Genomic DNA, 26,493 nt, shown 5'->3' on the forward strand with positions numbered 1-26,493 from the left:
AACAAGCATCAACCAGCTTTTCCACCTGTTAAGCTTTGAGTCCACTTATCCAAAAGGAATGCACCAGGTCTTCTTTTGTACATTTTTCATGGAGTTGCTTACTGAATACCAAATTTTGTAAGTCCTTCGAAAACAATGGGTTTCCCTGTTCCTACTCAATGTTTGTTCTCACACCATATGAAAACAGGAATTAAGTTAGCTTGCCTTTCAAATCCCGTGCTAAGTTTGGGCCTGTCAGAAATTACTTCATTTTAATGCGGACATACTGATATGAAGGTTCCAGGAGAATAATAAACACAGAATGCCCAAAAGACCTGCCTGAGAAACATAAGTTAAAAAAAAGGTTTATTGTTTTAATATGGAGTTACAGAAGATAAATTGGAATATCTTAGTTACAATTGATACACTTCAGGGATGAATGGTTTTATCAGCCACAGATACCAATTGTGCTTCTTTGTGACATGTTTGGACAGCACATGTTGCCTTAGTGTACTGCTCAGATTTCCACTGCTATAGACAGTCTGTCATCCTGGCAGTTGTGAACTCACAGTCTTCTTTTTTCCTGCCACCAAAGTTTGGCACACGAGTCACTAGGTGCTGTGCGAAAGAAGCATATGGTATCGCCGTGACTGAGGAGGGATTCCTTGTGGAACTACAAATCCTGGAAGTATTACATCAGCTGGAAGCTTTTCTTTTTTTTAATAATTGTTATTTTTTCTTATTAAAAGGGACATGTTGGTCTGCAAGCAGGCACCTTGCCACTCTAACAGATGGACCAGGAGAATAGATCTGTACAGCACTCAAATGTGGGATGGTCTGATTCTCAGAAAGCTGTCACTGTAGCCTTTCATAGGGAACTTCCCTGGCATATGGCTATAAGGGAGATGGTACATTATTGCCCAGTTACTTAAAACCCAAGCTATCAAAGGCAGTGACCAGTAAAGTTGCTGGGTTTTTCTCTCTGGTGAATAGGAGATAGAATGTTTGGAGTTAACAAAAAAATCTTTGGGTTTCTGTGTTTATGTGAGGAAGAGATTGCCACGGAAAGCTAAACATGAGTAGTGTGCCATGACTGAATTGTAGCTGAGTAGCTTAAAAGAAGAATAGATTTACTTCATCAGCACTGTTTTTTCATTTTTGTTTAGCATTTAAAGATGCTTCTAAGGACCAACAAGGCTTGAAAGCTCTATGTAGTGCACTAATATGTGGCAAATAATACTTGGTAGTCCCATATCCCATGAAGTGTTTACAACCCAGAAGCAGACAATAGATAAGTGGTACTGGAGCAATCAAGCAGCTGGAACTCAGACATAGTTAACACAGAGACTGGATGTTACAGTGTATATAGTAGTACATTTTCTTTTTTCTTGGCTAGTATTAGAGATTTTACATTTAAAATGAAGTTTTTTTACAACTTTTCTCTTGAATCTTAGAATGAAGTATACACTCCTACAGATCTGATGAGAACCAGTGACTCTGTAGAAACAAAAGTTTTCACTGAAAAAAACTCCAACAGACAACTCAAGTGTTAGATGCTCTGTTCTGTGGCCCATTAACCAGCCAGCAGTCACACATACAGTTGGATATTAGCAGCTGCATGTTCTATTTCTTGCCTTTGGAAGAGTGTTGTCAGAGGATTGAGAACAAAGGACTCCACACCGTAGGAAACCTGCTTGTTAGTTCTACTACCAACAGAACACCCTGTAATACTTACACTTTTAGATGATGAGAAAATCAATATTTTCAAAACATAAATTGATCCAATGTGAAATGTAAAATAGGATCCTTCTTCAGGACTGCTGATGTATTGGTCTGGCCAGATCTATTTAGGGATCATTAAAGAATATTAAAACAGAACAATTAATAATATTTGATCAGAACCAACTAGAACATCCTAAAGTGCTGGTAGGGGGATAGGAGGTTGAGTCTAACTCTTGACTTTCTACTTTCATGCATGGTAGAGAGGAATGTATGACCTTCACTCAAGCAGACACCTGCAAGGTATTGTTAAATTGGGCTATTAAAAGTTACATAGTTTTAGCAATATGCAGCACTGCAGAAGCTGCACAAGTGTTTATTTGTGGGAACAGATTGTACAGAACCCTACACAATTCCTGCAGGTGACCCTGCTTGGGTCACCTGCAGGAAATCCTCAGACAGCAGGGTAGAGATGTCATTACCCAGCGCACACAGACCCAAAAGTGAGTATCAGATAATTCACTTGCTTTTGAAAAGGAAGAATCAGGGTGTGTGTGTATGTAAGCCCTATTAATTGACAAGCTTTGATGCTGAAGCCTAGCCAGACGTGTTCTCTGGCACAGCCTAATGATCATTCTGGATGCTTCTCCAAATCCTAACTTGCTTATGGACATACTCTCCTATTTTTGGATCTAATCTCCTTTTTCATTCTTTATAGACAAACCAAGTACCATTCATGGTACACATTCCAATTGCTTATTAAATCCAGCCTGGTTTTTTGGAATATCTCTGTCCATTATCTCTTCATTTTCCGTAGTGCTCAGAAGGGCCGTGCTGCCTAAGATGTGAACAAAATCCTTAAAAATTTCACTTCCAGCATCAAGAACCTGTTTTCTAAAAACCTGAAGAGCTAGTGAAAACGATGTTATCAGGTTACCTGCATTCCTGCAGAGTAACAGTGCCATTCATTTTCTGCTTTAAGGTTAAATACAAATAACTATCTGGGCCTAAGAAAGGAGGTGATTTGAAAATAAAGAGAAGAGGGATACAATTAAATTTAAATGTTAAAGGCAATCTGAAAACATGTCAACATAGTTTTTTGTTCATTACATTGCTATTACATAGTTGTTTAAAAAATTTAAAGTAAAAGCAGGTTCCAATTTGCTTGGGAGTAAAAAGCATTTAGATAAAAGACAGGTTTGTCACTGAAGGGAAAATTAAATACTCTAATGTGGATTTTTAAGTAGAGTAGAGTAGCTTCTAAAGAAGCAATATAAGGCACGTGACTGGTAGACTGGTTGCACAATGCAGAAAACCAAAGTGTTTTCTGACCATCTCCAGAAAAATGCACTTGAAAGCCAATTGGACCAGGACATAATATTTTTATTAGTTCTTGGGCATCTTTCCTCTCTCTCTCTCTGTCTCTTTTTTTTTTTTTTTTTTCTGGTTAAAAAAGGGTCAGAGAAAGCACTGTTTCTAGTCAAGGAGTCCTTATAAAATTATGTCACTTTGCCCCTGGAAAAATGCTATGGAATTCAGATTCAAAGCTGCAGATTTGCACAAATGTAAGGGAGTTAAGAAACTAGGCATTTGTCTATTATCATTATCTGATCTTAGAAAGATAAACAGTTATGTTAAATAGAGGCCACATCAGATCAGGACTGTAGGAAGCTTAACTTATTCAGCTCAAAGAGCAAGGACTAGCCACTTAAAAGGCCATGTGATTAAGGTGACTCATGACTGCCAGCAACATAGACCGGAATGGAAAATCATCTTGATTTGTAATACTAAACAGAAGCCCATATATATCATGAATAAGATGGAGGACGGGTGTATGTGAAGGACTAAAGCATGCAGGTTCAAGCGAATTGAAAATTCAGACACATTTTTTTCTTTGCTTTGAAAATCGTGTCCTTGCATGTGCCTTTTCATGCAAAGTCATTCCATCATAGTGTGTTTTGACTTAAGTGAAGGATTACACAACTTCACAAATGGACCCATGTTATAAGAAGTAGATGGAAAAGACAAAACTTCATGAACTTCATTTTACTGGACAAGTACCTTCTTGGTCATACACACTAACAGATGGTGGAGATGCTGAAGATCATATGGAGGTCTTGATACAACCTCGGGCAGGTTCATAGTGTGGGGGAGTAATGGATTTTTTCCCCTAAGTGATGGAATCCTTAGAAATTGTGATTCTTCCCCTTTTTCTGTAGGAGTTCTTATTAGGGGAAGAATGCTGCAAGGCATTCTGGAACCTGTAGTTCTTGGTACTCTGTTGGACATGCTCATTCAGGTGCTCAATGTCATTGGTTGAGAGGTCACGTGTTACAGTTTGATCTGTGTATTTCAACTGCTGTCCGTTCTTAATAAACTAATTCAGTTATTGCACTCATGTAGTAACTGGGTTCGTGCCCATACAAGTGCTACACTGTTTTGGTTTTATCTCTATGCAAATGCCAGCAGCTTTGAATATATTTTTAAAGTAGCTTGTGAAGTGGTTTTTGTTTTAATATAAAACTTCTTTTATCTAGCCAGAAGAAAATGAAGTTAAAGATGTGCAGAGCCAGACCTTGTCACATTCATGCTGAAGGCAGCCTCTATTTAGGCAGGATTTCCCAGCAGTAATGATGCCAAGGCTTTCTGACTATAATTTGCTACAGTTCACTATGGTTGAGGGAATTATTTTCACAAAATGAAGCTGGTGGAACACTGACTTTTCACTGAAGTTTGGTTGTTTATGTGCTTATAACAGAACAAAATCCAGCCTTTTTTTTTTAAGGATAGTCACTATGTGTTTATCTCATTAAAGTCTTGACAGAAAAGGTCACTTGTAGGAACTAGGTTTGGCTCTATGGTAAAAGATGGCACACACACGTAATGAACATTACAACTATTCTCTGGATTTTTAATATTGGTAAGCAGACTTTTAGCATTTTTTAAATAAAAATGTTCAATAAAATACAAATGGACCATTTCATTGTGGAAAAGAGACTATACTTCTGTCATGCTTTGTACGATGCCTCAATACTGAGATGTTTTTCAGGTAAAACCTAAATAAAGACTCACTCATGCTGCATTCCATCTGGCTACATGTAAATTTATATGAGTGCAGAATTATTAATCTGATAAATAGGATAACCCCCTACAATTTATCTGGTGACCTTGTTCATGAGAATGTGCAGTCCCTATTAATTTATCACCTATGAGATTTATTGCAAATTTTGAAACCTCTAAACACAACAAATGATTAGAGGAAACAGAGAGCATGACAAAAAAAATGTTTTCTTCACTTTCCTGAAGTATAGCTATGTAGTCTTTTTTTCTTTTTTTCTCAAAAATAATCTTTATTAATGAGCCATTAGTAATATAATTTAATGCAGTATTTGTTCTAGCTTTGGATTTTTCAAGCAAAAAATTGCCGTAAAACTGCAATGTTTAGTACATTTGAAAATTGTAATGTTTTAAAAGACTTAAAACATCAAATCCATAATTATTTTCTTTTTAGAAAGGGTAACTTATATGATTTATTGGTGGCTTTATAATTTCTCTGTAGCACAGTAATTTAAATACAAGATATGTAGACAGAATACCGTAAGAGAAAAAATTGCAGATGCTATAGAGCATTGCCATATTTCAGTGTTCGCGAATTCTATTTTTATACATGTGGTGTGTGTACTGCACGGTAGTGACGTGACACAATGGGGAATTACATAACATCTCATTATTTAGTAGTATCCCTAATAGTAGTATCCCTAATATTCCCCCTCCCTCTACCAAATAATAGTATAACTGTATATATGATAGAAGTGACAACTGGACTTGCCTTTAAAATATTAGGATTGGCTATTCAGGACTCAACTGTACTCCATGTTTTCTTCATTGTTTCCTAGTGTTGAGATCAGTCAACACAGTTCTGAATTGGGATTTCATCTAACTCTTGTGACTTTGACTCATGTTAGTGATTCACCCATTCTAAATACCACTTGAGAAAGCCTGTGTACAGACTATTAAGGAAAGTCCTTTTGTGGTACAAATGTGATGTGACAATCTTACTTTTTTTTATCTTCAGAATTAGATTCTAGTGTCTTAACCTCTTCAGGAGAAGGACAAAAGATAACAACAGAAGCTGGTTAAGAGTGCTTAAAAAGTGTTCTTTCACAAGTAAGTGAAAGGCAGTGGTCAGATGAATTCCTCAGGCAAACACTCTAAAACACTTGAAATCAGCATTTCTCTGCAACAGATTGAAGTAGTGCTCAGTTATAGTATTTCGTGAGCAAATGTTTATTAGCACAAGGTGACAGAAAAGAGATTCCCTGTGTAGATACAGACAGCTGAGTAACAGGGCTAAGCACAAGACCTTAGTCACAGAGGAAAATGTTACTGACAAAGAGAGGCTAGAAATAATTGCACGTGAGCTGTATTTTCAGTGATTTGGTGGGAGGAGAAGTCTCAGTGCAGTCAGTGGGAGATGTGAAGTGATGCTCCATGGCAGTCGAGTACTTTCCTGGGTAGGGCTGCCAGTGGTTTTTACCTTTCAGGTCCTCTAAAAAGCACTCTGGTAGGTATGCCTTTTATTCTTAACCTTAACCTGTTGAGACTAGGCCTGGTTGTCACAGGTAGAAACAGTGCATGAATCCTCAGATTGGGAACCACTGACCACAGCCAATTTTTTAAAACATAAACTCAGTAAACCCAGCTGAGCAGCTATGTTCCCGGGGGTTGATGTAGCTGATGCTTAAATGTGCGCTTCTCTACAGCTTTCTCCTGGTGTATCTCATGCTGAGCTTCTAAAAATGGAGACAATTAGAACACATACCTGAAGCTGAAATATTGGCTGTGAGTACATTTCTATGGATAGACAAAAAAAGTGAATATATTTCCTCTGATTACACTTAAAGTTGCCTGGAACTGGACCAGCTTTGGCCTGTAGATCATATGGCTTCACTACTATGACTCTGAGACTGAGTTAATAAGTTGTGCTGAGCAAGCTCATGTGTTGCTGCATCTGTCTCCAGAGCTACTTGAGGAAACACAAAAAGAGATGTGCCCTTTGAGAAAAGCTGAATACTTCTTTTGTGATAATTGCAAATGCTTTCTTTTAAATCTGCTCTATTAATTCTATGGAGGTTTTTGAATTGATGAACTCAGAGAATGCAACTTGTATACAAAGCTGAAAAAGAAAGTCCTGAAAAAGAAGTCCAGCTCATTTATTTATAGGGTAAAACTCCTTGTCTGATGCTATATCAACTTCATTTCTTTTAATCCTATTATTCTCAAAAGCTTGGCTATTTTGGAACACAAAAATATCAAAGACCCACAAACCATACTTTTATTTAAACTAGTTTCCATGTGATGATACCTCAGTCAGTGGAAGGATAATAAAGGCACTTTACCATAAGCTTTTTCATGTCCATTTAACACACAGCTCACATGAGAATATTGCACTTTCTACTGCTAGTCATTCATATACTGACACTTTGAAATTAACAGTTTAGTTCCTGTGCAGTTTTCATGATTGAACTCACTAAATATGGAGATATTTCAAGTTGCAAGCAAAACTTGTTTGTATTTGAAATAAATTTGACTAGCCTTATTTACAGTAATTAAATATTTTGTAAGCATAGGCTTTCAGTATTTGCCACTATTTGCTAGCAGTCAGGATTTTAAATGGAAATAATTACTGTTGCATCACCAGTGTAGTGTCTTTTGTAGTGCACGCTGATGTCCTTTACAAAATGAAGGTAATAAGCTTGAATTTTCTGTTCTCTTTAGTAAGAAGCTTGCTTGATAAACTCAAATAAAATGTAGAGTACATCTGAATCATACGTTGGTACTACTTCAAACCTGCTATTCATGAGTAAAGAAAAGTTGTCATGGAAACTTGAGCTGAAAGATGCAAGACAATAATTTTATTCAAATCCTTTATTCAATGAATTTGTTCTCTTTCTGTTTAATTAGGTATGAATTATTTGTGGTTTCCTTGTATTTTTCTGGTAGTTGAAATAAGTTGCTAAGCAATTTCTAATAATGTAATTTCTGAGTATTACTTCGCACGTATTTAATATGTGACATTTAAAAGGTTTATTCATTTTGATTGAAAAGTGTGTGTTGCTTTTCCCTGTACATCAGGTATGTTTCTCTGCCCTTAAAAAAATATTCTTTTTTCTTGAGTTCATGTTTTTGATCTGAATATTTCTAATTTTTGGATATCCACTTAACAGACCATCTTCTGGGAGACATTCCTGTCTGTCCACCTATTTATTATAATATTTGTTAAATATAAGAAGACAAAAGGGATTGAATTTATTATTTGAGCATACTGGAATAGAGTTTCTTGTAGAACTTTCTCCCAAGCTGATTGATTAATTAGGAAGCAATTTATTTAACAATATATGACCAGAGTGCTTCAAAGAGGATCTACTGAGTGAAATACATTTCTGTCATGAGCAGAACATTATACATTTGGGAACAGTCATTAAGTTAAAATTAGTTGTTTCCCTAGGCTTTTTAGGAATTGTAAGCAATTTTTGTAGTATATTTTGTCACTTTTTTAGACAGAAAATGTAAAAATTGTTCTGGTATATGAAAAAGCAGGTATGTAATGGCCGCCTCTATAAAAGCTGAAACTGAAATACAGCTAGGTATTTTTTTGTGAGTTGATCAAATGCAAGATTTTCAGGCTGTTTGGCTTTGTAGTCTATTTTCATCATGACCATAGTAATTTGCTTAATATTATATTTAAAAATGTTAGGATTTTTTTTTCCTAATTGTTAGTGAGTGTTAAATAGACTGGACTGACATCCATGGAAACTAAATTTGTCTGTGAATTCACAGTTTTTATCTAGGCTGTAGAGTTGATCTGAGTGAATTTCTTCTAACAAAACTGTTCTCATGGACAAGTTACATTTAAGAGTGGAAAATGCCTGTTTCTGCTCCACAGGGTTCTGCAGATGCTTCTATACTCTGATTTTTTATGCAACTTTGTGCTCATTTACCCCCGTAGTCAGGCTGCTTCCCCCCTGCCCTGCACCTATAACTGTTATTGTAATTTACATGAATTTTTGAAAAAGTTTTCCACTAGGGTTGTTCCCTGAGCGTTGGCACTGAGCATACCCAGCCATTGGTGTTAAGTAGGGTGTAAATTAGTTCTACTGTGAAGAAGTGTGGCTAGCACAGTAGCTGGGTGGTTCTGGCCAGTGGTAGCCTGACTGACTTGTCAGCAGTTTCAAACTCCTGGGAGATGAGTTGGTTTTCTGTAGTTTTCATTCCTGTATAGAGTATTTTGGAAAAGGGACTGAGGTCAAGCAGAAAGATTTTGCCAGTATAGTTTACATGAGTTTGGCTGAGCGAACAGGTTTTCCTGGTAGAGCTGCAATGCAACTTTACTAATGTATACCAGCAAAAGCCTTGTTTTTTGTTTTTCGTTTTTTTTTTTCTTTTTTTTTTCTCAAGGTCTTTAACATGACACTGACCAGCATTTCTAGACATGTGGTTGCAGTGTGATAACAGTGCAGGACTTGAAAAGTTAAACTTCAAGAAATGGAAATGGAGATACTGACTGATAAACAAAAGTTTATCATAAAGACTGTCCTTTCTCTCCTTGATGTGCCTTTCAGTGAACCAGGCTTTATCTGCACAGGTGAACAACTGCTTGTTCACTTTTTTGCTATCCAAAGATTGAGACAAATAATCCCATAGTTTCAGTTGATGTAAACATGAATAGAACTTACCTTTTGTTTCAAAAATCTTGTCTAATCTTCATTTTGTAGCTGTCTTTTCTTCCAACAGAAATATCTGGGTTGGCTTCAGAATCATAGAAGTAACTGTTTATTGATTCTCTTTAATCTTTTTCAGGTGATCTATGAAACTATGCGTTCAATCCCTACATTATTGTAAACTTTGTCAAAGCCACTGTTTTTGCCTAGATAGACTTTGAAAAAGCGTTGCATGAAAAAGATCTCATTCAGACAGCATTTTAGATCCTGAAAACTGTCATAACAAACAAAATAAATCATCTTCCTTTCTTTAGAATGTAATGTTTGAGAGACCTTGCTTAGGAGACAAGTAGCTTATGCTTAAGAAAAGATAGCGTAAAGCAAGTTAAAGGGCATTACTTGTTTGGAAGACTAGTAACAACATGTTTAAATAGACTACATAAAAACTCTGTTTAGTAAGAAAAATCCAGTGCCAATGTAAAAAAGAAACAAAGAATTAGTTTTCCTCTGTTTCTCAGTTACTTGTAGAAATTATTTGTGCAAAAAGTGAATAACTTTATTGTTAGCAAAAATCAGTCTCCAATTACTAGTGTTTGTGCAGAGTAAAATAGCATTTCAGAATAACAATAGCAACAATGTCATCATCAAACCAGTGTGAAGTCCAGTGCTTGATTTAGTTTCTAATCCCAGGCTATTTTGGAACTAACTTTATGTGAGGGTTGGAGGCTTGGGTTAGAGGATCTTTTGAAATAACAGGGCTTGCATATTTCATGGTTTAAGGGTTTATGATCTTAGGTTTGGACATCTACATTTATCCTGCTCATCAGAAAACCTCTGAATATATTTCATGACTGAGGGCAATGGTTTTGTCTGGCTTAATTTTCAGAAGACTAGAGGGGAATCTTGTGGTAGTCTAGAGCTGCAAAATGAGGGCTGTGTAGAAGATGAAACCATGCTGCTCTCAGGGGTGTGTACCTGTAGGGCAAAGAACAGCAGTCCCAACCTGCAGCAAAAGAGATTGTAACTCTAAGCAAAAAATTGTTAACTGTGAGAGTGATTAAATACCAGCGCAGGTACCCCAAGAAGATGTGTTTATCCCTTGAAATTTCATGGCATAGGGCAGACACTGAGCAAACTAATTCAACTTGAAGGCTGCTTGGAGGCTAGTTCTGCTTTGGGTAAGAGCTTGGACCAGACAACATCCAGAGACAACTTTAGTGATTCAACTTGAACAAAGAGTAGATGTGAACAAGATGAGGAGATAGACATAGCTAAAAGTTCACGGTGAAATTTCCCCAAATGTTACATATTTTCTATGGGGCTTGTGTTTTCAAAGTCTTTTTCTTGCATTTATTACTGTTAAAGATCAAGTGATTTAAATGGTATTTTGGATAAAACTTAATTCCATTTATAACAGAAGTTTTTGAAGAAAAGCTTAATTTTTGAAATTTTAAGTTGTCTGTGTTTTTTTTTTCTTTTTCCTCTAAGTAGATACAGTATATTGAAATAAAACTTTAGGTACATCAGCAAAACATTTTATGTCTTGTCATTTATGGCATCTGTTTCTTCCACTTCAGACTATCCATTGCAATTATCAGAACATCTGAATCTAGGAACATTAGTGATAAACAATTAAATTACTTATTAGCTAGCTAGCTCTAAAAATAGACTTTATTCTCTATCTTTATCAGTCAACAACACCTGTGATGGAATTCTAGTTTCATTTCTGCCTTCAAATGCACAAACCATGAAATTACCCAGAAGAATAAGATATAGAGCCTATCATGAAAAATAAAAACTGGAAAGTATAAGACAATTGTGTTCCATGCGCTATATATAGTAATTATATCCTTGGCTCTCTCCCCCATAAGAGAAAAAGAGGCTCTTTTGCTGACACTAAACAGGTGGCCAACCCACCATGTGTGGAGATAAGAATGGTGAATAGAGAGGAATCAAAGTATCATTTTGATAATGACAAATATATTTATTTTTAAAGAAAGATCTTTAGTTTGATACAGGTCATGTAGGAGTCAATAAAGGAAAGTTAAGAAAGCTAAGATAACTTTCAAGCTTTTTCTGTAAAGTTCTTTTAATTATGCTTGATTTATTTTTTTCTCTAAATTTGGATGCTGGATGTATTTACAAAACAGGCTCTTGGGGAGGTGTATTGAAGAGAGAAAGCTTTTGGTCTTCTGGGTGGACTATAGAATGTGCTCTCTTGTTCATTTCACCTCTGCCTTTCTTTAGGCAAAATCTTCCTGAACCTGAGTGCCAGTAGAGACAAATATTAAGCGCTAGCAGTACTGTGAGTAAGATGTTGGTTATAGCAAGAGAGAGGAAAGGTCAGATAATTGGAGCAAATGTATAATTGGGGTCAAGTTATGGAATACCACCCATCTTCTGAGAGGTGGGGAAAAAAAGATGAAGAGAATGGGAGACAAGTAAAATACTTGACTTAAACTGTTTCGTGGGCAGTTATGCTGTTTCTTTTTTCCACCTGTTTCCAGAACTAGACTTCACAATAACTTCAGAATTAAATAATTTAGCAATTATTTAAATAACAAATTATGTAAAGTTTAATTAACCAGAATACACCCATCGGAAACATGAACAAATGTAGAACAGCAGGGAATAGATCTACCCACACAAATTCTCTTTCTTCACAAAAGACGTAGCACAGTTAATTGCCTTCCTTTGGGTCCAAGCGTCTAGAAACCATTTGGGGCTTTTTAGGGTATTCCAGTGAGGAAATGAGACCAAGCAGTGAGCTGAGTTAGTTTTTTCGGGTTTATTTACTTGCAATAACACAGATAATCTGGGTTTATTTTTTTCGAGCAGAGGAGTAATCAAGTAATATCCTCCCCACTGTCTTTTGGTTTAGGGCTAAGCCTGGTTTTGTACCTATTTCTGCGCCACAAGCAAATCTAATTTTTTTTGGTCTTCCTCTATCAGCATCTCACTCCTTTTCTAACTGAAGTGCCCAGCATCCATGCAAGCTTCAAATAAAAACACATCAAATTCCTTTTACCTATAGGAAAAGGATTGCTTTGCCTCTTCATTGAGGGGAAATGGCTGAACCAGGTTCAACAAGATTTAATTTGGTGTCTAACAATATTCATTGCAGTGGTCTAAAAAATCCCAGGTATTTTTTTTAAATATGGGGGTGTCCTGGAACTTAAGTCATGGAATAAGACATCCACCATAGTTTCCTTTCTTGCATTTTTCAGGGCTCCGCACGGAGTAGCACCTTTGGCAGATGCAATAACAGTATCCCATGAAAAAAAAGTAATTTTTCCAAACAGGCAGCTCTCACATTATTCAGGTCAGAGATTAGGCTGTTAAATGTCATTTAGAGTCCCACAGACAATTTATTAAGGTCAAGGAGTGTCAAGGAAATGCTATGACTGAAAATCAAATCCATTTTCACTTTTCCAAGTTTGAAAGAGGAAACATCATTAAGGTCACACTGCAGTACAACAAGGTGAGCAAGGTGTGGATAACAGCAGAGATGTCTAAACTCGAAATCTGTGTCCTAGGACCAGGACCAGACTTAGATGGAAAGTAGCTACCTTGGCTATTGAAGCAATATGATTTTCTTAACCAATTGGGAAACCAGCAAAGGTCTTGTAAATGAGATAAAGAAGCATAAAAATAGTTGGTAATGTGTAATAAGGTATTATTGTTAAGTGGAAGTAGAGTTCAATTGAATAGTTGACTTTTTTAGACAATCATACTTTTCCATAGGGAGGCTGAAGCAACAGTGTTGTCCCAGTGTTGAAGGCATAGTGTCACCCACTCTTTCCCAGTCCCCTCCTGGAGATCACCACCTTTACAGTGAACATCTGGATACTCACCAGTGAAGTCACTTGGGCCATTACTGTTTCCAGCCCATTACAGCAGCAGAATAAACTCTGGTCCATGTTCAAGTAGTATTCTAGTTTGTGAACTGCAGTGATCACCTGTTGAAGCAGCTGCATTTGGTCTTAAAATCCTTAGCCACATCAGATGGAGGATGGCTGAGCAGATAGTAGAGGATGAAGCAGTGTTGCAGTGGAATAATAGCTCCAAGCAGCACTGTATTTAGCTGTCAAAAATACAAATACCAATTCTATCAAAAATCTGGCAAGATGAAAGAGAAGACTGCCAAGATATAACCTGTCTAGAGCCTGGACAACTAAAATTATTTGTTTTTGCTAACCCATCACAACGCAGGTTTCTGTGAATTGCTCCAAAACTGGAAATAAATTAATTTTTCATTGCCTTCACCCATGTGGAAAGCTTCTATAACATGAGAAATGTTCTTTGAGAATGCTACGTTGATGGGACCTGTATTAAAAATGTGTTTTAAATAAAATGGAAGGGAGAGTAAAAGGAGTGAGATAGAGACTGCAAAGAAAGCAGATGGCAATCTGATATGATCTAGTTCAAACTTCAAACAATAAAAATAGTCTCAATAATCTTCTTTCTGGGTGAAGGTTGAGACCCTCACAATATATAAACAAAAATGTTTACACTATGTTCATGCCTTTGGGTGTAAGCACAGGTATTTAATTACTATTTTTCACGGCTTTGGTAACTGTGAGTAAAAAATAGCTAAACTCATTGCTGTTTTCTTAATGTTGGGGTTTTTTCCCTATGGTTTGGCTTGGTTTTGGTCTTGGGTTTTTTTAAGATGCTTGCTGTTTCAGTGGTTAGGTTTCAGTTTATATCCCACTAATAATCCAACAGCAAATCCACATTGTAGGTTTGTGTTTAGTGTATCCAAAACAAAAGTCAGGAGAATATATATTGAAAAGGTGTGCTTTATTATGTGTACATTTCTTTGAGATATTTTAAGGGGATACCTACATGTTTACCTGCAAATCATACCCAGTGTTCTAAGATAGGTCAAATAATGGGAGTGTGGCTATCTGAGCTCTTACTCAGGTTCTCTTTTGATTTTATCTGATCTAGATGCAGCAGTTTCCATCAGAAATCTTGTAAGAGACAGTCCTGTACCCCAGCTTTTAGCACTCCAAATTCAGATGAGGTCAAATCCAAGTTCTGGCTGTGAACAGCCACTGCTGAAGGGGACACATTGCCTTTCTTGCCACTGTTGCTTGGTAGATGATAGCAGAGAGTCACCACTTTCTAATCTGTGACTTATGTCAGCTAACTTTGTAAATATCCACAGGTTGGAGTATTCAGCAGGGCACATGCACAACACGGTATCCTATGCCTTCTTAGAGGACCTGCCTTACATCTTACCAAGTCATGGTTTTAGGCAGAGCAAGTCCTGAACTATACAGACAAGTCCCATATATGTATCTATATCTCTATATCTATATATTTGTATCTATATCTATATATTTCTCACATATTTATCCTTTTATTTCTGGAGTTGGATCTAATGCATAAGGAAATCAATATGCTTAGCTCACCTCTGAGTACATCAGAGTGGCATTGCTTAAACTGACTGATGTCTTGCACATAAATAGTGAATGAAGATCAGATAACCTAAATGTGTGCGTACATCCACTGGACACAAAGAGCTCAGGCAACCCAGGCTAGGTAATTTATCTGGTGTGGCATTTCTTCTGGAAGCACAGCTCTGTCTCTGTCTGCGGAGTACCTTGGCATCAGTGCCTTTGTTCATATTATCATTATAAATATTATAAAATCCCCATGAAGCCCCAGTCCTTTACCAATGCCACTCCACAGTCAAGAGCCCTGGAGAGTGGTCTAGGACTGTGGGGTACAATACTTTCTTTGTCTAGATTCAACAGCACAGCAGAACCAAAGAGATTTACGTGTGTCTGTGTGAGAGGAGAAGGCTTAGACTGGTCACAGTCAGCCTGCTGTGCTTCTTACTCCTCTTTTTTTTGCCTGCTCTGATTAAACTTATTTTATAGGTACAACTGAGTTCTTGAACAGGATTGAATTTTTATGCCTGAAATTATTTGTTATATATTTATACTGAAGTAATACATCCACATACTGATGTAAACAGCATTTTTTATCTTACAGAAATTTGTGTACTTGCTTTATTGGCACTTGTCTTCCCCACAACAAAATCCATTTGTACTTGGATCAAAGAGATAAGGCTTGGCTGAACACAGGAGTATTTGTCTTTGCAAATTCTTACTCTCTTTCCAGGAATTAGGAGCTGGTCTCTACCCTTGCCTGTTATCTTGTCTCTGTGGTCTGGATAAGTTGTTGAAATGTAAGAATTCATTGAACACTATCTTTGTACCTCTGCTTTGCTCAATTTAACCTGTGGTAGCAGGAAATGAACTTTCTGAAAAAAGTATTTCTTTCTAGAGGTTTTCTTGTAGACCTAATATGGTTACCTTCCATAGGATGAGAACAAATAGAGTCATTTACTTTTTGAACCTTTCTGTATTGCAAGCCTGTTCATGTATGGATATTTACTCTCTCATTGGATATGCACTTCTCCAGATAATTGGGTTCAGACAGACCAAACTATGCATCGTTATGTCCACAAATAAGTGTTATGTTTTGCTGTGTACCAGATGTATTTAATACCAGGATGTATATCAACAAGCAGCTAATTATATATACTTGTGTAAAAATTTGAAGAACTTTTACCTAGATTTATCAGGAAAGGGGAAAACATCTCGTATGATCTCTGATAAGCCACTCTGAGCAACAGCTAACATGCAGCATACATTTTACACTGAATCGCTTTGTGTCTGCAGCTGAACCTACTCTAGATGAGATGATGTTGATCACAGAGGAACAAGTGGACTCATAGTCTGTTTCTCAAATACAGCTCTGCAGTGAATAAGAGAGGATTTTCTGTCCATGCCTTATATTGGTGTTGCTGAAGTACTGACAGAACCATCCATAATTCAGTGATAAAAACTGTAAAACTATACACACGAATGGCTGCTGTTCAAATACCAGGGTGCCCTCAGGCTTGACCAGTGATATCAACAAATATTTTTATCCCCACCTGACAGATTCTGAAATTGCAGAGGAAGTGATTATCTCACTTCAAATCACACCACAAATTAGAAACTACCCATGAGTGTTTAATGTAAGTTATATAATATTCTGTATAATTTAGCAGATATATTTAATATACATTAAACACTCACTGATAGTTTCTAACTGTGTGATTCACAGTTCTGTGAATCCATCCTTCGGTTTCTTAGTATATAAATAATAAAGCCATCAGTGTTTATATTTTGAAATTTTGTCCTTCTGTTATTTTTCTCATTCTGCCCACTGGTTGTTCTTTCTTCATTGGCATTAGACATGCACCTGGTAGCTGCTATGTTTTAAAAGGTGTCAACTAATCTGCTGTGGGCACTTAGAAAACAACAGTCTGCTAGGAGCATTTCTGAAAATATTCTGTAAATTGTACCTGAAATTACAGTATCTTTATATGTGATCTGTGAATTAAGTAAACTTTTTAATCTGTAAATTAATCAAAAGCCTATGGTCCCTGACAATTCTGTGTGGCTAATCTTTTATTCTGGTATTTATAACTATAAAACAAAAAAGCCACTAAACCCAAGCAGCTAGCCAAATGTTGTGGTACTCATTCTTTCTGAAAGAATTATACCATAAATATAAAGAGATTAGAGCATATTTAATTATTTGGGTCTAGATTTCATGTGGGATGCATTCAAAGTAAAATATGAATGCAAGAATAAATTGCTTACACCTATGAAACCAGAAGCTGCACAGTCAGGCACATTTATTTACCATGCAGAGGGAATATTTCCTTCTAACTCATTTATGGAATTCTTCTCTTCAACAATATGGAAGCAATTTTGTGGTCAGTGGGATCTGTTGGATGTCCTTTCCTAGTTTAAGAGTTTGATATTGTACGTGAGGTATGCAGTCCTGTGTGTAATGTACTCCATCTGTTACAAGACTGAAAGGCACATTTGGTGCACATGCCTGCCAAATGAACTGCTGTGGGCTGCCAAAGTGTAAGATGTTAAAAGGGAGTGAAGGTTGAATTTCCTGATTCTCTAATGCCTGCAATTGGAAAGTAATTTCTAGTGTGACGTACAGTGGAAGAATACAAATTTATTTATATTCCTCTCTCTTTGGTGTTTCCAGTTGTTTCCCCACCTTCCACTCATGTCCACAGTTGTTTCTCTCAGCAGTGAGCGGAGGTTTGCAGGCATTACTCAATGTCTCCTTGAGGTGCACAATCAGGCATCCTGTTTTTCCCTTGGAATCTCCTTGCCTTCTGTTTCAAAAATATCACTTCTCTGCTTGAAGTCATGGCTACCAGCAGAGCTGGGATTTTTTAAGCCTAGGAACCAGACCAACGAGAAGATTCTGGGTGCATGATGCATCCAGTTAAAGCAGCGGAGACTTGAAACAGCTCCAGGCTTCCTACCCCATTAAGGTAGGAAGCATTCCCACAGTCACAGAGGAATGTACCTCCTTGCTTTTCCTCCATTTCCTTCTGCTTGGTGCAGGAGTGCCTTGAGGTAGACAGGAGGACATGGCACTTGGACAATTGCAGGCTGCTGGTGCCTTGCCAAGGTGTGTTCCTCCTGCTCAGCTCAGAGTCCTGTTCTTGCTGTTCCTCAGCTTTGCTCTGCAGAGTTAGTCCTTGGTCAGCGGAGGAAGGAGGGGGAGGACAGACAGATTTTGGGACACGGTTTGGCCTGTGGCATGAAAATGCTCCCCTTCTCCTCTCCCCAGCAATAAAGAGACGGCAGTGAAAGTTTTTAGATTCTGAATTGTGCAATCTGGGTACTGTCTACATCAACACTGTGCAGGACTGACACCATATGCTCAGATTGAACAAAGACAGTGATCCAAAGCCCCGTGTCCCCATGGTCTGTGGAAAAGAGTTCTAAAACTTGAATAAAAACCTGCTTCTGTTTTGTTGTTAGTACATACACATAGTAAGTATGCGGATGATGCAAGGGACAGGACCGTTTGGAAATCTGAATATCTGATATTTAGAATACTTTGCTGTTTGACTCCCTGAGGGTCATGTGTGTGAACAGAGGACATATGGTGATGGATAATAGGTGCAAAAGAACAAAACACATTGATGTCAGCAAAACAGCAATGAAAAGTGAGTAGGTGTACAATGAAATCTGCAACAGCCAGATCATTTCTCTTCCTGTTCTCTCCATGTCTTCTATTAATAAAAGATAAGTCTGTCAAGGCTACTGTCTAGACTGCGTATTGGAGAAATTTCTGCAGAAACAATGGGACCACAAAACAGATTGCATTGAAACTTGAAGGTTTTAACAGGATTAAATTCTGGTTTCCCTTTTGAGAATGTTTGCTTTTGGGACATTCTGCTTGAATGCGTAGTTCTTGGATGTGGTGAAAGGGTTGAGGTTTCCCCTTGCCTGTGCAAACACAGATGAAAGCTCTGATTTAGACAGAACTATTGTGTGCCTTAATTTAATTGAACAAACACTATCACCTATAATGAAAGCAAAGTATTTCTTTGCTGTACTGCGGGCGGGTCTTGCACTTCTCCGGGGCAGATTATGATGTTGACAGGATCTGCCCTAGCACAGTTCGGTATTGTCTTTCCCTTTACTGCTTCTCATGGGGATTCATGTTGGTAAAAGACCCCTAACATTACAAAAGCAAGAGAAAGTGATGATGCATAAAATATAATAGAGCAGAATTATTTCTGACCCAGAACTCTTTCTAAGTGGTCAGTGAGGTCAGCTGTGAGTAATGGTGGCAAAGCGCAGGGAATGATATAGCTTAATAAACCAGAAATTTTTTGTAGGTAGTCCAGTGCAAATTAAATTTAAGGTACTGGTTCTGTCCCTGACTGCTCAGTTTTCTACATGCCTGGTAATGGGTAATTTCACTTATCTCCTGACTGCTTTCTGGATGGAAGGCACACCACAAGAAATGCTCATGTTTGCAGCATTACAGCAATTCTCTGCAGCTTGGAAAGCTGGGCAGCAGCCACTGAAACTTGGTGTAGTTTAAGGTCAGCAGTAATGCTGATCCATCCTGGGCAAAGAACTAATATGGCTCCAAGGTTGGCTGATTCCCCCTTTAACTCAAGTTCTGTGATATACAGGGGATGAGTAAATCCAAGAATCCAGAGATAACAGCAGCCACTTAAAGATATAAATACTTTTTTTGGTACCGAGTGAAGAATCAAAACCAGGAAATGCAAGGCCATGGTGTTATTAGCTACTCCTTTTATCATAGGTCTGTGCATGAGTGAAAGAAACAGGATGACAGGTGTCTCACATAAGGACCTAACAGCAAAAATGACAGATAAAGCAGAGGAGTAATTTTTCTAATTGATAAAACAGGGCGTTATTCACCTAGGTTCAAACAGTGGCTGAAAGCACAGCTGCTTTTACAAAACCAAACAAAGTAAGTGCTTGTCTAAATACAAAGTTTTAATGAATCCCACAAAATGCAAACTCATAGGAAGAGTGTGAGAGTTTGTCTAAATTTTGGATTGCAAAGGTATTTTTCAGCTTAAGCACAAGGTATCACTTCACTGATTCCAAAGTCTCAACTCTGAAAAGGTTTCTTCAAGACTCCTGGGGGATTCAGTGGGAGCTAACACTCTGGTTAGGCTCCTGGATCTAGATGCCAAGCTTTTCACATGGAAGTAACTGCAATTTCCTCAGCAACCACGTGGTGTGGGACAGAACTTTCAGGATATGCTGCCTGAGAACAAGAATGATTAATACTGCAGTAAGCAATGGTGCAATATTCTGCAGCACATCACAAAAAAAAGAAAAAAAAAAGACTTAAAAGTGAAGTGGATGTCACTGTAAGCTGCAGCAAATTAGTTATGTTTACCTACATAGTCAGTGACAGATAAGCTGAAGGTGGAGGAAAAGAGAAGACAACTGTACATATGGCAAGGCTTCCTCAGTTGCAATTCCCTGAAAACTGAAGCTGTAATGGACTCCTTTGCAGCTGACTAGGATAAATAAACAGATCTCTCATTTGTCTCAGTGGATTCTACCTGCTGAGGTGTAGAGGGGTGCATATTTCTTGCTTTCAGAAGGCACTGTAAAGAGGAGAAAGAGGAAAGCCTTGGGCAGTTGAGAATTAGGTGCCCCAGAAGCACTTCTAGATATTCTGAGATTAATAAACAATCCATAGTCATGGCCATTGCAAGACAATAATGTGAAGGGTTATATAAGTACTGAGTAGCCACAGAAGAGTTAATTTCAGAGAGAAAAAGATAGATAAGTGAAGGAAAGCTGGAGGCAGAATGTAATTGCAAACACTTTCATTAACACATTTGTAGAAATCCTTGGAGATGGGAGCAGACCTTAAACCACAGTGAGCCACCCACTGAGTGAGAAGGAGGTACACCCGGTCAGCACTGCTGTTCAATATATTTTGCTTCCTGCAGCCCTACCCCTCTCCCCCAGGATGATGAGCTCATAGCAGATACTCTTCCACTTGGCTGTGTGCCACAGACTAAAGTGGATCTGGAATGTGATCTGTATTAGCAACAAGCTCGTGCTGTACTGAGGCAGTTCTTAGTTGATGTAATGCCTCTCATATAATTATGCTATAATTGGGATACAGTCGTTCAGGCTAACCTATGGCTGCATGATCTCATGCTTTTTTTGTGGGTAGATTTTACTCAGCCTGTTTGGCAACTGTCTCAGCAACAGGCCATGGTAGAATTCTTCTTCCATTTGTCTATAAACATTATATTCCTTCCTGATAGTGTAACATTACACATGGTTCTCAAAGGTCATACTAGCCATTTTGCCCTGTAGTTTCTGTAATTCTACCTGCTTCCAGCTAAAGCAACTTTGAAGCATACATACCTCCCTTGCATCTGATCACATACTTCAGTATGCCCTAAACATACAGTCATTTCCTTTCCTAATGGTAAATAACATTTCTCTTTCTAGATGGTGTTGAAAGTACTGCATGCAAAATGTAGACCAAAAGGACAATGAGATGTAATGAAGAGGAAAAAAAATACAAGATACATTCACTCATTATGGCTTGGGAAAATTCTTTGCATGTTATAGAAAGATGCAGGTGTGATTGTCTTGGGGCCAGGGTGAGGACTGTTCTGATACTTCAGTGGCTTGCAGGCACAAACACCACCACACTCCTGTTTCTGTACTCAGATTGTACCATCATAGAAAAAAAAATAAAGTTTAACTGCAGCAGTTTGAGATAAGCAGTAATCACTGCTGGCTACCTTTTAAGAAGAAGAAAGACAGATTTGTCTGTGCCCATGGTTACAGTTTTATAGGTACTCAAATATGTCTGCAGATGTCTGCTCCCCACTAGGAAAGCTGTGGGTAAAAGTGGGATTGTTGAAGTTAGGCAGTGAGATGCACTTTGTGTACAGATTGCTGCTACCAACTTAGTGGAATACATGCTGAGTGGTTCTTAAAATGCCTCCCAATCGATATTACAATTGGAACACATTTGCTCACATCTATAAGTGTATGTGCTGATCATCGAGGTCTGCCATGGCCCTTTGGAGCATCATGCTAAAAAAGACTGTGAATAGGGTTGGAGCGAGAACGCAGCCTTATTTCACACCATTCTTAATTAAAAAGGGCTCAGGAAGTGTGTTACGGTATTTGACTTGGCCGTGTTGATCCTCATGGAGTGAGATGATCATTTTAAGGAACCTGGGGGGACAACCTAAAAGTTCCAAAATCCACCACAGGCCTTTTCTGCTCACAGTATCAAAAGCCTTGGTGAGGTCAACAAAGGTTACATAAAGACCTTTGTTCTGTTCCCTACACTTCTCTTGCAGTTGTCTGAGAACAAATACCATATCTACATTCAATATCGTACTGATGGAAGCCTATTCAACCTAAGGCGTCTGAAGGTCCACACTAAGACCTTAAACCATCTTGTCTGGGAGCTGCTTTGTGCTGATGACGCTGCCCTTGTCGCCCACACAGAAGCAGTTCTGCAGCGTTTAACATCCTGCTTTGCAGATGCTGCTGAGCTCTTTGGGCTGGAAGTCAGCTTAAAGAAGACAGAAGTTCTCTATCAACCTGCACCTCAGGAAGTCTTCCATCATCCCCACATCACCATTGGCCAATCAGAGCTTAAATCAGTCCAGCAGTTTAATTACCTAGGTAACCTCATCTCCTCAGATGGTAAGATTGACAGAGAGATAGACAACAGGTTAGCAAAGGCATATAGTGCTTTTGGAAAACTCCACAAAAGAGTATGGCGTAATAAACACTTGAAGAAAAGTACAAAGATCAGTGTTTACAGAGCCATAGTGCTGTCTACTCTCTTATATGGGTCCGAATCATGGGTCATCTACCGCCACCACCTGCGTCTCCTAGAACGCTTCCATCAACACTGCCTCCGTACAATCCTTAACATCCACTGGTCAGATTTTGTGACCAATACATCTGTTCTAGAGCAAGCAGCAGTCACAAGTATTGAGGCCATGTTGCTGAGAACACAGCTGCGATGGGCAGGGTACGTCTCAAGGATGAAGGACCACCACCTCCCCAAGATCTTGCTCTATGGTGAACTTGCCACCGGCTGCTGCAAGAGAGGAGCCTCGAAGAAAAGATACAAGGACTCCCTGAAACAACATCTCAGCCTTGGTCATATTGATCACCATAACTGGTCTACTCTGGCCTCCAATTGGGAGACCTGGAGACACGCCATCTATTACGCTGCCGTCTCCTTTGAGAACACACGCAAGATCACTCTTGAGGAGAAAAGTCAACGCAGAAAGAACCATGTCTTGCAGAATATACCATCTAAGGAGTCTTTCTGCTGTGCCTTTTGCAATCGGATATGTCTGTCTCGTATTGGCCTCATAAGCCACCAGCGTGCCTGTAACAAGTGTGGATAGAGCCTTCCCAAATCTTCGTTCGCGAAGCCCAGCGATGATAAGTGTATGTGAAATAAACTTCTGTAAAGTCAACAAGAACAAATGAATAATGCAGGTGCAGATTAGACACTTTTTTAAAGCAATAACCTCTGACAATCTAGGTGGCATCAGAAAAATCACAAATGGCAAGGTAGAAACCACTGATTTTATACTGACTGCAGCAGTAAGTAATAGGAGAAATCTTCTTGTCTTTCCCCCACATTAATTTCCACCCTAGGTTAAATTTTGATCTCTGCTATTCTGACTATTTAAATTCTTATCCTCAAACAAGGTAATCTTACACAGTTATGAATTTACTATGTGCAATAAGGTTCAAGGACAGCCACTCTACATCATAACAGTATCTCATGCTCTAGTCTCAGTACAATGATGAGCTGCAAATCAGAAAAAGATAGACCAGAAGGAGCTGTATTTTCATTTGCTATGGCCCACAGCTTTTAGGAAACCTTGTCAAGCAAAATTTCCAGGTACTGCATTAATTTTCCTATAACTTTTTTTTTTTTAATATGTCACTTCCTTTTGTACCAAATGAAGTGTCTTTGGAGACTCTTTACCACGGATCAGCTAACAGATAATGGGGAAAAAGATAAGAGACTGTTTTTACAATGGATGAAAAACTAATCAGAAATGGTCCCTAAGTATTTTTTTCATTTGTCTCAAGGCCTCTGGAGACAATCAGAAAGCATATTGTCATTAGGGAGATTTAAATTTTGGGAGATTTTTGCACTTTAACTAGAAAAGAGATTTCTACCAGTCTCAATGAGTCAAATGTTTTCTTTTTGACAGAGAGGACAAATTTTCAGAAATCAGGGTTTCTGAAACCTAAGTCTCAGCCTAAGTCACTGTAATGGGCTCAGGGGTTTGCTTTGAGCTTTGGAAATATGCAAGATTTGTGTTTAGTGAGTGCAATAAGCACAAGCCTTTGATCTTGGATATGGCCGCCAACTGGCAAGTACATGTGATGCTTTCCTTCCTGTGTTTTTTTTTGTTTGGTTGGTTGGTTGGTTGGTTGGTTTTTTGTTTTTGTTTTTGTTTTGTTTTGTTTTTTTTTAATTTGTTAACTTATTCCTTTTTAGGATTCCACAGTTCTTTCTTTGTATTCTTCCCATCATCCTGCTTTTATAAGTTCTCAAACTTGCCACTGGAGGAAGAAGTTATAATGAGAGAAAGACTAGAAGAGAAATACTAGGTGGTAATCTTGTTGAGAGAAAGGTAACAAAGAAGTAGAACAGGCATGAGATGAGGAGAAAAAAGATACAATATAGAAGACAAGAAATAGTACAAGCCATTAGGAGGAAGAGGCAAAGTTGTACAAGTGGAGAACTGACACCAAACAGGAACTGAATCACCTGGGGAAGAATCAAAAGCACAAAGAGTAACCACAGAGAACAGGTGGTAAACAGTTTGCCTTGTAGGAAGCATGCACATGTACCTTGTGAGTGAGACACTGAACTGCAGAGCATCAGGTTTGGGAACAGGATGGAGCAGAGAAACATCTGGCTACCTTCTCTGTGATTGTCCCTGTGAGTCTGAAAGGCGCCAGCTAAAAAGTGGGGTATTGGCAAGCTTCTCATCAGTGATTCTATGAACAAGGACAGAATGTGGCTGTGTGTAAATATTTGTAAGCATGAGGGCTAAACTGATCTGATTTTGATGTCAGGAATGAGTGATGTGTGGATCAGAAGTCTTGCCTGACTGACACTGTAGGGAAAATCAAGGAAGGAGAAGGGAGAACTGTCTTTTCAGCTGTTCCTTAGTCTCTAGTGTCAGAAGCTCCTGGTTTTGAGGTAGACAGGTTGGTAGAAGAGGTTCCATGAAGACTATTCTACCCAAGACTGCTAGAAGGCAGCAGTATTCTGCTATGCTCTCTTGTCCCCCTTCACCATGTCCTCTGTTGGAAATGAAAAGCCCAAAGCGGGTACCACATTTTCCGGTCTCAAAAGTGGTTTAGCTGAACCAGTGGTTATCTAGATATAATCCCAACTTTAAATTAAGCTGCAAACTAGTTGCACTTACTTCTCAGCACAAAACTTCAAATTAGGGATTAATTTATCTTAATCAGATTGTTTATGGAAACTTGATTGGAAAGGGTGCCTTCAAAATGCAAATACTGCTTTTAAAATGTGATAACACGAACCTAACATGCTTCTTAATTATTCAGTGGGACATCACAGTATTGATAGATGATATTTAAATTATTAAAAGCATAGTTTTCAAATTCATAAGCAGGACAGTTTTTACAGGAACCTTCCCATTTAATGTGATCAGACTGATTGCATTTGTTAAGAACACCAAACAGTTTGCTATAGTATAGTCTGTACTGCTAACAAACAAAAAACCCAAAAAAGTAATATACAGAGGTGTTATTCCACAATTAATACAAGATATTCTGTCTCCTGGGTTTTAAATTTTTTAAAAAAGGAATAGAACAGTACTTATGCCATAATCTTTGTGTGACTTCTCTTTGTTTCAATTGGTTAGTTAGTGGTCTTTGTCTGAAGTGTATTACTTACACAGAACCATAAATGCACATGGTGCCTTACATATAAGCATGCCAGATTCTATGCTGCAGAATGTGTAATTTGATCAAAACAGATAGGCGTAATGTTTTGCATTTCAAAATCCACATATCTGTCTGCCTACCTCTGTTTAGTTACTTGATTTACCACAGTCATTTTCAATGCCTGTATCACTGTAGTATCTGGCCAGCCTACAAATGGATGAAATTCTACATCTCTTAGCCATTTTAGACCCAAAATAGATCAGCTCTCTAACTATAGTGATGATCAGTGTTGGACAACATGCCAGATTGATTACAGCATGCAAAGACAGATATTTCATGGCGCTTTTCACAGCAAATGCCACTTACAGTAGAAGATGTCTTGCCTCACCTTCCAGGCATTTCTCCCGAGAGTGCTCAGAATCAGTTCCACATTTGCCATCAGGAGAGGCTGCAAAGGTATGTCATCTACCAGGTGAACTTGTCTGATACCCACCCTAAGTCCCAAAGTGCTGATCAGTGAGAAGTCCAGGCTGGTATTATAATGAGCAACATTGGGATACTCCACTGATGTGGCACTGATGAAACAAGAGGCTTCACGTGGTTCCCTCATTGCTGACCACTGAACAATACCACATCATCCCAAAACAGCCCAGGACCTTGCTGTGACAGGACTTTGCTGGTGTGAAATTACAGCTTCAAATACCGTTGAGGTCACTGGTAACAGAAAGCCCCAC

General features: G+C 38.3%; 1 long non-coding RNA gene across 2 annotated transcripts; it reads right to left on the reverse strand.

The window, feature by feature from the left end:
* Nucleotides 1–12,192: 12,192 nt before the first annotated feature.
* LOC113958712 lies at nt 12,193–26,421 on the reverse strand. Of its 2 annotated transcripts, none has more exons than XR_003531585.1 (2): nt 26,148–26,421; nt 12,193–13,503 (listed from the first exon to the last, which is right to left on the reverse strand). It is a non-coding gene; the product is annotated as an uncharacterized LOC113958712 (long non-coding RNA). The 2 variants fall into 2 exon arrangements; XR_003531586.1 differs by having other exon boundaries at nt 26,126–26,421.
* Nucleotides 26,422–26,493: the final 72 nt, after the last annotated feature.

This window comes from Corapipo altera, unplaced genomic scaffold (genome assembly GCF_003945725.1).
Source record: "Corapipo altera isolate COAL_440 unplaced genomic scaffold, ASM394572v1 60935, whole genome shotgun sequence".
Lineage (NCBI taxonomy): Eukaryota > Metazoa > Chordata > Aves > Passeriformes > Pipridae > Corapipo > Corapipo altera.